At 47.5% G+C, this 11,837-nt stretch overlaps 1 pseudogene; it reads left to right on the top strand.

The window, feature by feature from the left end:
- Positions 1 to 1,121: 1,121 nt before the first annotated feature.
- Positions 1,122 to 4,331, top strand: LOC125101814 (DLA class I histocompatibility antigen, A9/A9 alpha chain-like; annotated as a pseudogene).
- The last annotated feature ends 7,506 nt before the right edge of the window (positions 4,332 to 11,837 follow it).

The following is an 11,837-nucleotide window of genomic DNA, read 5'->3' as shown; positions in this document are numbered from 1 at the left end:
TCAAATAAATAAATAATATCTTTTAATAAATAAATAAATAAATCATGCATTAGTACAAGATCCCTTCAGTGGACAAGATGTGGATTTTAATGTAACAGAAAAGGAAATAGTCAATGATACTTCTTAGGGGCCACTTCACCAAAAACCTTAGAGAAAGTACAACTTGTGCAGTTTGAATATAATATCAAAATTGAATATCTGAAAAGGTTATGAAACCTACTATTCTCCCATACTTGTGCAAGGCTGTAAAGGCTTTTCATATACTTCACCCAAAACAATCCAATAAATGCAGAAGCAAATCTGAACATCTAGTGGTGTCTATGAGGCACTAAGAAAGACGTGCAAAAATGCAAAGTGTAGGGCGCCTGGGTGGCTCAGTGGGTTAAGCCGCTGCCTTCGGCTCAGGTCATGATCTCAGGGTCCTGGGATCGAGTCCTGCATCGGGCTCTCTGCTCGGCAGGGAGCCTGCTTCCCTCCTTCTCTCTGCCTGCCTCTCTGTCTACTTGTGATCTCTCTCTGTCAAATAAATAAATAAAATCTTTAAAAAAAAAAATGCAAAGTGTAACAAAATCAACTCTTCTCACTACCCTATTGATTTGGGGAACTAATTATTTCTCATAAAAACAGTATTGCTGTTTTCACGCCATGGGTTATTAATATGATTCTAAATGAATTAATCTTTTTTTATTTTTCACTTTTTTAGGGAGACAGTGAGCAGAGACAGGCAGAGGGAGGAGAGAGAATCTTTTTTTTTTTTTTTTTTGAGGAGAGAGAATCGTAAGCAGGTTCGAAGGTCAGCACTGAAACCGAGGTGCAGCTTGATCTCACCACCTGAAATCAGGAGTTGCTAGCTTACCTGAGCCACACATGCGCCCCAGTAAATTTTTTAAATAGGTCCTACTATGATCAATATTGATAGCTATAAACTACATTCAGAAAATTATCGTTGGGGTCCTCAGTAATCTGTGAGACTGTATAGATATCCTTCTAACAAAATGTTTCAGAATCAGTAACTCACACAGCTCCTGGGCCACGACATAAGGAGACAATATGACAGAGAGCACCCCGTGCAGTACGTGAGGGGTCAAGGTAAAGGCCCAGGTCCCTGTACCTGCTTCTCAAGGTCCCAGGCCCCAAGGCCCTATCTGGGGCCAGGAAACCCTGTGCTGGGGAGTCCCCATCTCCGCCAGTTTCACTTCTCCCTCTCACAACCAGTGTCACCTCCTCCTGCCTGGATACTTGTGACGCGGTCCCAGTTCGCACTCTCATTGGGTGTCGGGTTTCCGGCGAAGCCAATCATCGGAACACCGGTTCCGGGTTCTGAAGTCCTCACCGACGCAGTTACTCCTCAGACCCTGAGGGTCTGGACCATGCGGTCCCAAACTCTCCTCCTGCTGCTGTCGGGGGCCCTAGCCGTGACCGAGACCTGGGCGGGTGAGTGCGGGGCGGGAGGAAAGGGCTCTGCGGGGCGGGAGCGAGGGACCCCCGGGGAAGGCGCCTCTCTGCCGCCCCCGCCCTGGACCCCCAGCCGCCCCCGGCCCCTCCTGGGCCTGTGCTCCCCCGTCCCTCCCCGCCAGCGCCCTGCTCTCCCCCTCTCGGTGCCCCCGGACCCTGAGCTGGGAGGAGGGTCGGGCGGGGTCTCAGCCCCTCCGCGCCCGCAGGCTCCCACTCCCTGAGGTATTTCCACACCGCGGTGTCCCGGCCCGGCCCCGGGGAGCCCCGCTTCATCGCAGTCGGCTACGTAGTCGACACGCAGTTCGTGCGCTTTGACAGCGACTCTGCCAGTCGGAGGTAGGAGCAGCGGACGCCGCGGATGGAGTAGGAGGGGCCAGAGTATTGGGACCGGAACACGCTGGGGATCAAGGACGCCGCACAGACTTACCGAGCGAACCTGAACACCCTGCGGGGCTACTACAACCAGAGCGAGGCCGGTGAGCGACAGGGCCTGGGTCCAGGTCACGACCCCCATTCTCCGAGTATCCGTGTCTGAGCGTCACCCCGAGTCTGAGGGACCCCTCCTGAACCCCCCACCCCCATCCTAAGCCCGAAGAACCCGCGGGAACTTTTAGGCGGTTTTACTTTCTGTTTGGACTTAACCCCCTGTCTGTCGGGGCGGGGCCAGGGTCTCACACCATCCAGACGGCTGTGACGTGGGTCCCGACGGGCGCCTCCTCCGCGGGTACCGTCAGGTGGCCTACGACGGCGAGGATTACCTCGCCCTGAACGAGGACCTGCGCTCCTGGACCGCGGCGGACAGGGCGGCACAGATCTCCCGGCGCAAGTTGGAGACGGCCGTGTGGCAGAGCCTGAGAGGGACTACCTGGAGGTCACGTGCGTGGAGTGGCTCCGCAGTTACCTGGAGAACGGGAAAGAGACGCTGCTGCGCACAGGTACCAGTGGCCGCGGGGCCTCCCTGATCTCCCCTCCCCTGGGGCTGGCTTCCCACCAGGAAGGGAAAATGGACTCAAGTCAGAACACCGCCTTCCCACGGGTGGGGAGAGGGAGGTCCGCCTGGGTGTTCAGGTTCCTACTAGAGAGTGACTCACCCAGAGGGCCACTTTTCTCTAAAAGACAACTGAGGAATCCAGTCTCTCCCAGGAGGCAGGTGGAGACCATCCCTGTAATAACCCATCATCGGTTCCCTTTGACCCTGGCAGCCACCTTGGGAACCATGACTTAACCTCTCAAGGCCTTGTTCTCCAATGAGAACATCTTTGAGTTCCGACTCAAGGTTTTCTGACTTACTCACCCTCCATTGCAGTCAGGATCATTAGTGTACTTTCCCCTTAGACCTACAGCCTCCTACCCTAGGCTCTGTCCCTGATTCCAGAACCCTTGGATTAGGAAATCCCAAAGGTTAGGTTGGTGATTGGGCTTTGAACTTCTTCCATCTGGTGAAATTGCTGGGTCCACCTCAGGATGGTCACATGAATGCCGTTTCAGTGGCCTATAAAGGTAAACCCAAGTGTGGGTTTTCTGATTATTCCTCCTCAGAACCCCCCAACACACAAGTGACACACCACCCCATCTCTGACCGTATTGTCACCCTGAGGTGTTGGGCTCTGGGCTTCTACCCTGCAGAGATCACCCTGACCTGGCAGCGGGATGGGGAGGACCAGATCCAGGACACAGAGCTTGTGGAAACCAGGCCTGCAGGAGATGGAACCTTCCAGAAGTGGGCGGCCGTGGTGGTGCCTTCTGGAGCAGAGCAGAGATAAACGTGCCATGTGCAGCATGAGGGGCTGCCTGAGCCCATCACCTTGAGATGGGGTAAGGAAGATTTGGAGTAGAGACTCTTCTCAGGGAAAGCAGAAGGCCTTCTGGAGAACTTCAGCAGGGTCAGGACAATCACCAGAGCTCTGGATGCCTCACCTTCCCTTCCCTTTCCAGAGCCGCCTCTTCCCACCATCATGTGCATCATTGCTGCTCTGACTCTCCTTGTGGTCATTGCAGTGATTGGAGCTGTGATCTGGAGGAAGAAGCACTCAGGTAGGAATGGAGTGGAGGGATCTGAGTTTCTTGACCCTCTGGGGGTTTCCTAGGTAGGCGACTGTCCTGCCTTGTTACTGGGAAGTACCATCCTCACATATGGTCTTGCCCACTCTGGAGCTGATCACTAAACTCAGTGTGTAGCAAACATTTGTGACAATGAAGGACACATATTCATCTTGTTAATTCTGGTGATGGGGACCTGATTTCCAGCAGTCACAGGACAGAGGGGAAGGTCCCTGCTGAGGACAAGTCAGGTGTCCCACTCCTCTTTCTTCATGTTTCCTAGATGGTCAGTCAGAATTCTGTGAACTTCATTTTGAATTAGGACTAGGAATTCTTCTAGGATCTCATGGTCCCACCTTGTCCTAGGCCTCTGACATGATATTTTCTTTCCACAGGAGGAAAAGGACCAGGCTACTGTCATGCTGCACATAAGTATGGAGGGGTGATCTCTGAGACCCTGAGGTAGTGTAGACAGGACCCCATGGGGAGATCACCCATCCCATAGCTCCTCCTTTTTCTCCTCTGTTTTGTAGGCTCTGACCATATCCTGTTTCTTCTCCCCTAGGTGATGACTGTGCCCAGGGCTCTGATGTGTCTCTCATGGCTCCTAAAGGTGAGACCCTGGAACCCTGAAGTGGGGAGGGGTTGGGTACTGGGGACACTTTGAGCATCTGGAGAGCTGTTGAGAAGGTCAGCACTTATGTGAATGACCTAAATTTGTACATGATTTTTTTTTTTCACAGTGTGAGACCAGCTGCCCTGTGGAGACTGAAGGATGCAAATTTTGTTCATACTCCCACTTGGTGACATCAACAACCCCTGACTCCTGCAAAGGGTGTGTCAGAATGTGTCTGTGTTCCTATGGCTTAATATGAGGATGTGGGGCGATTTGCCCACCCTGCCCACAATGCCCAACCCCTGTACTGATTTGCCTTCTCTTCTCTGATATGCTTTAGATCCTTGTCTTTATTTCATGTTGGGTGGAATGCTAATGACGTACTTTACTTCTGTATTGAAAATGAGAATCCAGATACAAGTTTGTGTTTCCTAATTCTTGGCATGTGGGGTTGATGAGGTAATAAAAGAGATTTCTAAAGTTGAGAGAGCAAATAAATGGAAACACCGAGAACCTTCCAGAATCTGTGTTTTTGCTGTGCTGAGTCTGTTGCAGGTAGGGGTACGAGTAGGCTGTGAGGAGCTGAGCGGGGACAGGGTCAGTGCCCAATCTGTGCTCAGTGCATCACAGGCATGACATGCTCACCCCTCAGCTGGGTCATCTCTCTCCTCTGTATCCTTGCTGGGTCATCTCTCTCCTCTGTATCTTTATGTGGAAACTTATCTACCAGGACCTGTGATCACAGGGACTTGGACATCACCTGCCATAGGCCCTTGTGCAGCCAGAGTGTCCTGTGCCTGGGTCAGCCTTGCCTCAGGCTGTTGTTTTTTTTTTTTCCATTGTTTTTGTAGAGCATCAGGCCGGCTCTTGCTCTTGTGTACCAGTTCTTGTCCCATTCTCTCTGGGTGACCCTGTCAGTTATAGCAGCAGGTGTCCTTTGGGCTGTGTTCCCACAGCCCTAGGTTGTCCCCAGCACACAGGAGTCTCTGTAGTACAGAGAGATGACCATTTCTTCCCCTCACTCTAGACCTGTTTTCTAGATTATTCTTAGGATTCTGGAAGTAGAGAGAAGGGGAATTCTAAGAGGTTCTCATCCTTATTAAACATCAGTTAGTTTCTACCTTCCCTGCTGCCCTACCCTCTCTCCTTGCCCTTAGTTCTCATGTTCCTAGTGCTGGCTTTAACCCAAGGTCATGGATTTATAAAGCAGAGTCTAATGTAGCTTTCTATGTGGTTGGAGAAAAGGACCCATAAAGCCTGAGTACAGTGTTTCTGGAGAGAGAACTCTGTGTGCTGTGCTGTGCAGGAGAGCTGGTGTGGGGGGGGAGGGGCTGAGCAGATAGAGGGAGGGGAGGGCAGCCCTGTGAGGGGAGTGGGCAGCACTGATGGTGAGGTGGGCGCACAGGGCAGGAGCTGCCACTGAACAGCTGTGCCTGAGGCGCATCTAGAAGAAGGAGTCCTCTATCTACTCATTCATTCAACTAATAACTGTCGTGTGCCACATACAGGACACGCTATGTTTACATCTGGGACACCTCAGTGAGACCAAGAAGAGGGAAAATGGGCTGGTCTTGTGGAGAAGACAGTGTAAGGGGCAGATTACACTTGACCCTCGGACAATGTGGGGATCGGGGCAATGACCCTCTCATGAAGCCAAAAATGCAAATATAGTTTTTGACTCCCTCAAAACATAAGAACTAATAGTCTACTGGAGACAGGAAGCCTCTCTGATAACATGAAGTGTCACTTAACACATTCGTATTTACATGTAGTATATATTGTGTTCTTACAATGAATGAAGGTAGAGAAAATAGTAGAAGTCATAAGGAAGAGGAAGTACACGGACAGTACTTACCGTAAAAAAAGTCTGCATACAGGTGCACAGGCACCGTGCAAACGAGTATCATTCAGAGGTGAACTGTGTATTGTGTAAATGCAGTAATAAGGGAAGTGTTTAAATTGGAAGTTGGCAGGAGCTGTGAAGAAGGAAATCCAGAGAGTACCTGTGCTGGGACAGGGACGATGGCTCCTTTACTCCAGCGATCAGGAGAGCCTCACTGAGAAAGTGACCTCTGAGAGATTTTAAGGACATGAAGAAATTTTGCAAGAGGAGGTCTGGAGGGGGGGGTTCTTTCCAGGCAGGGAACCCCAGTGCACACACATTAGGGCAGGAGGGAGTCCTGTGTCAAGGAAGGGTGAGGAGGCCACCGTGGCTGCAGCAGAGAGCAGATGAGATGAGGTCAGAGGTCCAAGCCTCAAGATTAGAATGGTTTGGGGGCACCTGGGTGGCTCAGTCTTTGGCTCTTCTTCTGTCTTTGGCTCAGGTCATAATCCCAAGGTCCTGGGATTGAGCCCCACATCGGGCTCCCTGCTCAGTGGGGAGCATGCTTCTCCCTCTCCCACTCCCCCTGCTTATATTCCCTCTCTTGATGTCTGTCTCTCTCTCTCTCTCTCTCTCTCTCTCTCTGTCAAATAAATAAATAAAATCTAAAAAAAAAAAAGATTAGAATGGTTTTGAGTTTTCTCTGAGATGTGGAATTTGAAGAATGAACAGATCAACATGACTGATGTTTCTTCAGCAGCATCTGTTTGCTGCTGTGCAGAATCGAGAGGCACAGGGTGAGGGACCAGTAGGGAAACTGTAGGAAACCAGTGCAGTGTCCAAGGAGGGGGATGTGGACTGTACGTCGGAGTGTGAGGAGGGAAGAAAATAGGAAGTGATTGGCGCTGGAGATATTCACAGATGGACTTTGCAGCATTTCCTATTGGATTCATTAGGGTGGTGAGAAGCAGGTGGTGAGAAGGAGGAATCAAGGAGGACATCCTGTGTTTTAGACTGCGATTTAAAAAGTGGGGTGCCTCTACTGGGTATTTACCCTAAAGATACAAACGTAGTGATCCAAAGGGGCACGTGCACCCGAATGTTCATAGCAGCAATGTCTACAAGAGCCTAACTATGGAAAGAACCTAGATGTCCATCAACAGATGAATGGATAAAGAAGATGTGGTATATATACACAATGGAATACTATGCAGCCATCAAAAGAAATGAAATCTTGCCATCTGCGACGACATAGATGGAACTAGAGGGTACTATGCTTAGTGAAATAAGTCAATCGAAGAAAGACAACTATCATATGATCTCCCTGATATGAGGAAGTGGAGATGCAACATGGAGGGTTAGGGGGGTAGGTGAAGAATAAATAAAACAAGATGGGATCCAGAGGGAGAAAAACCATAAGTGACTTAATCTCACAAAACAAACTGAGGTTTGCTGGGGGGAGGGGGGTCAGGAGAGGGGGTTGGGGTTATGGACATTGGGGAGGGTATGTGCTATGGTGAGTGCTGTGAAGTGTGTAAACCTGGCGATTCACAGACCTGTACCCCTGGGGATAAAAATACATTATATGTTTATAAAAAAATTTTTTTAATTAAAAAAAATTTTTAAAAAGTGGGGTGCCTTCTGTGGAAATGGGGAAGACTCCCTATTTGGGGAGGCAGCATCACAGACATCCACATTAAGAATGTGAAACCTTCGATGTCTATTAGAAATGTAAGTGAAGTTGGTGGAAGGGAGGAGACAAGATGGCAGAAGAGTAGGGGAACTCATTTCATCTGATCCCTTGAATTTAGCTGGATATCTATCAAACCATTCTGAACACCCACGAATTCAGCCTGAGATGTTAAAAAATATACCTGGAACTTGACAAGCAGAAAACATGACTGTTTTTTGCAAGGAAGGAAGTGCACAGTCATGAATCTGCAGGGAAATATTGGAAGATAAGCAGAGGGGGGAGGGAGCCTTCATAAGCTGACCACTGGAAGGTGATAGAACACCAGAGTGCAAAATCAGAACCCTTAGAAATCTGCTCCAGTGAGAGACATCCCTTTCTGAAAGGGGCTCAGGGGACGAAAAGGGCAGAATTCTAGGTGGTTCACTGTGGTCTCAGGTTCCCAGGAGTCACAGAAAGAATGCCTGAACAGGTTGAGTGCCCAAGCAGTAGAGTAGGGAAACTGGTTATGATCGGCAAGCCCAGGAGGGACTCTTAGCTCCAGTCACCATAAAATGTGAGCCAGGCCAGTAGGGAGACCGGCCCTTTGCCGGAGCACCCTGTAAAGGACTGGAACATGTGAGCCATTTACTATCCCCTGGGAGGGGGAAAAATGGCTGCACCCACAACTGGGCAACAGCTCTCAGGGCAGTGGTGGCCCTGGAAAGGACAGTAGGGGGTCACCCAGTCATGACCTGGGAGCAGCAGAGCAGCTTGTGTTCGAGACCCCACTACTGCTAGTAGTCCCAAAGACATAAAGGGCAGTGGCGCTGGCAGGCCCCTGGGACTCCCCCTGGAAGGATTGCGGTGGGCGCCTATTATGGGATGCTGTGGAGTCTGGCTCACACAGAAGTGAAGATTGTCCTGGGGGGGTTATTGAGGATGGGGGATCATGATCATTTGGCTCTGGGCATCATGATCATTTGGCTCTGGGCATGGCCATTTTTGCTCTGACCTTCTGAAAAGGGGCAGAAAGTCTCCAGGGAACAAAAGTCACACAGAGAACCAGCTTACATTGATCGCACTCCCCTGAAAAGGTGTGGAACACCTCTGTTTCCAGGCAAAGACACCTGAGAAGCAGCACATCAGGCCCCTTCCCCAGAAGATAGATTGGAAGAATAGGTGCAGTACAACTATATGGATCCCACAAGACTGTAAACTTCCAGAGCCAGAAAAAAACAGTATATTGAGCTCCAGCTGTTTCATCATGACTCGTTTATCCTTCAGTCTAAAATTTTCCATTTTTTTAAAACCTTTTTCCCCTTTCAACTAGATTCTTATTTTACCAACTTAACTTTTTAGGTCACTTTTTTTTTTAAGATTTTATTTATTTATCTGACAGACAGAGATCACAAATAAGCAGAGAGGCAGGCAGAGAGGGAGAGAGGAGGAAACAGGTTCGCCGCTGAGCAGAGAGCCCAATGCGGGGCTCGATCCCAGGACCCTGAGATCATGACCCAAGCCAAAGGCAGAGGCTTTAACCCACTGAGCCATCCAGGCACCCCTTTAGGTTGCTTTTAACTTTTATTTATTTATAAGTATATACTTCATTCTAGTCCTTTTTTCACTCTATTCAAATACATATATGTGTGTGTGTATTATTATATTATTATATGTTTTGTTTTCTTTGCAATTTTGGGATGTATTGTCTTCTAACACACGGACCAAAATTCAGTCAGGAACAAGTGAATCACCATGCTTTGTCCACCCTGCAAGATTATAGTCTTTCTCCCCACCTTCTTATATTGTTTGTTTCATTTTCATTTTGCTTGCTTTTACTGTTGTGGCATCTGACTTCAGATTTGTCTAAGGTATATTTGGCTTGGGTCGTAGTTGATATTTTGGACTCTGCTCATTTGCTCACCCATCCTTCTCTGAGCAAAATGACTAGAAGGAGGAATTCACAACAAAAGAAAAAAACAGAGGCAATGGTCTCTGCCACTGAGCTTATCAATATGGATATAACTAAGATGTCAGGGGTGGAATCGAGAATAGCAATTATAAAGTGAGTAGCTAAGCTTGGAGAAAGCATGACTGACAGTATAGAATCTCTAAGGGCAGAAATGAGATCTAGTCAGGCCAAACTTAAAAATCTATCAATGAGATGCAGTCTAAATTGGATGCTCTAACAGCTAAGGTAAATGAGGCAGAAGAGATAATAAGTGATATAGAGGACAAGCAATGGAAAGGAAGGAAGTTGAGGAAAAGAGGGAAAGACAACTAATAGGCCATGAAAAAAAGGCTTTGATAACTTAATGACGCTTTGAAATGAAACAATATCAGACTTATTGGGATGTCTGAGGGGGTAAAGAGAGACAGAGGGCTAGAATGTATATTCGAGCAAATCATAGTTGAGAAATTCCCTAATCTTGGGAAGGAAACAAGCATTTATGTCCAGGAGGCGGAGAGGACCACTCCCAAAATTAATAAAAATAGATCAGAACCCCAACATATACTAGTGAGGCTTACAAATCTTAGAGAAAAAGAAGCTATCCTGAGAACATCTAGGGAGAGCAGTTTCCTTATGTACAGAGGGAGGGACAGCAGAATAACATCAGACTTATTCCCAGAAAACTGGCAAGCCAGAAAAGGCTGGCAAGATATATTCAGGGTACTAAATGAGAAGAACATGCAACCAAGAATACTTTATCCAGCAAGGCTGTCATTTAGAATGGAAGGAGAGCTAAAGAACTTCCAAGGCAGATAGAATATGTGACGACCAAGCCAGCCCTACAAGAAATACTAAGGGGGACTATAAGCAAAGAGAGAACCCCAGAGTAACATAGACCAGAAAGTACCAGAGACAATCTACAGAAACAGGGACTTTATAGGCAATACAGTGGCACTGAATTTGCATCTTTCAATATTTACCCTGAATGTGGGCACCTGGGGGGCTCAGTTGTTAAACATCTGCCTTTAGCTCGGGTCATGATCCCAAGGTCCTGGGATTGAGCCCCACATCAGGTTCTCTGCTCAGCAGGAAGCCTGCTTCTCCCTCGCCCACTCCCCCTGCTTGTGTTCCTCTCTCTCTGTCATATAAATAAGTAAAAATATTTTTAAAAATAAAACGTAAAAAAAAAAAATACTTACCCTGAATGTAAATGGTCTGAATATTCTAACCAAAAGACACAGGGTATCAGATTGAATAAATCAGTAATAACCATCCTGTCTAAAAGAAATTCATTTTAAACCTAAGGACACCTCCAGACTGAAAGTGAGGAGATGGAGAACAATTTATCAAACTAATGGAGTTCAAAAGAAAGCTGGGATAGCAATCCTCATATCATACAAATTAGATTTTAAACCAAATACTGGCAGTAAGAGACATAGAGGGACACTGTATCATACTCAAAGGGTCTATCCAACTAGAAGATCTAAAAATTGTAGATATCTATGCCCCCAACAGGAGAGCAGCCAACTATATAAACCAATTAATAGCCAAAGTAAAGAAACATATTGATAATAATACATTAATAATAGGGGACTTCAACATCCCACTCACAGCAATGGATAGATCATCTAAGCCGAAGATCAACAAACAAGGGCTGTGAATGACACACTGGATCAGATAGACTTCACAGATATATACGTTCCATCCTAAAGTAACAGAATACTCATTATTCTCGAATGCACATGGAACTTTCTCCAGAATTGATCACATACTAGGTCACAAATCAGGTATCACTGATACCAAAAGATTTAGATTATTCCCTGCATATTTTCAGACCACAATGTTTGAAACTGGAACTCAACCACAAGAGGAAACTCAGACATATGGAGGTCAAAGAGCATCCTGCTAAGGAATGAATGGGTCAACCAAAATTAAAGAAGAGCTTAAATAATTCAAGGAAAACAATGAGAGCATACACATCAGTCCAAAACCTATGGGATACAGCAAAGGCCATCCTAAAGGGGAAATACATAGTCATCCAAGCCTCTCTCAAATAAAGTCGAAAAATCCTGAATGCACAAGCTAGCTTTACACCTAAAAGAATGACAAATAAAACCTAAACTGAGCAGGAGAAAAGAAATAATAAAGATTAGAGCTGAGGGACGCCTGGGTGGCTCAGTTGGTTGAGCAGCTGCCTTCAGCTCAGGTCATGATCCCAGCGTCCTGGGACCGAGTTCCGCATCGGGCTCCTTGCTTGGCAGGGAGCCTGCTTCTCCCTCTGCCT

The sequence above is a fragment of the Lutra lutra genome, chromosome 6 (assembly GCF_902655055.1).
Source record: "Lutra lutra chromosome 6, mLutLut1.2, whole genome shotgun sequence".
NCBI classification, from domain to species: domain Eukaryota; kingdom Metazoa; phylum Chordata; class Mammalia; order Carnivora; family Mustelidae; genus Lutra; species Lutra lutra.
The sequence above is the reverse complement of the archived record's forward strand: the minus strand, read 5'-3'. Positions and strand labels throughout refer to the sequence as shown.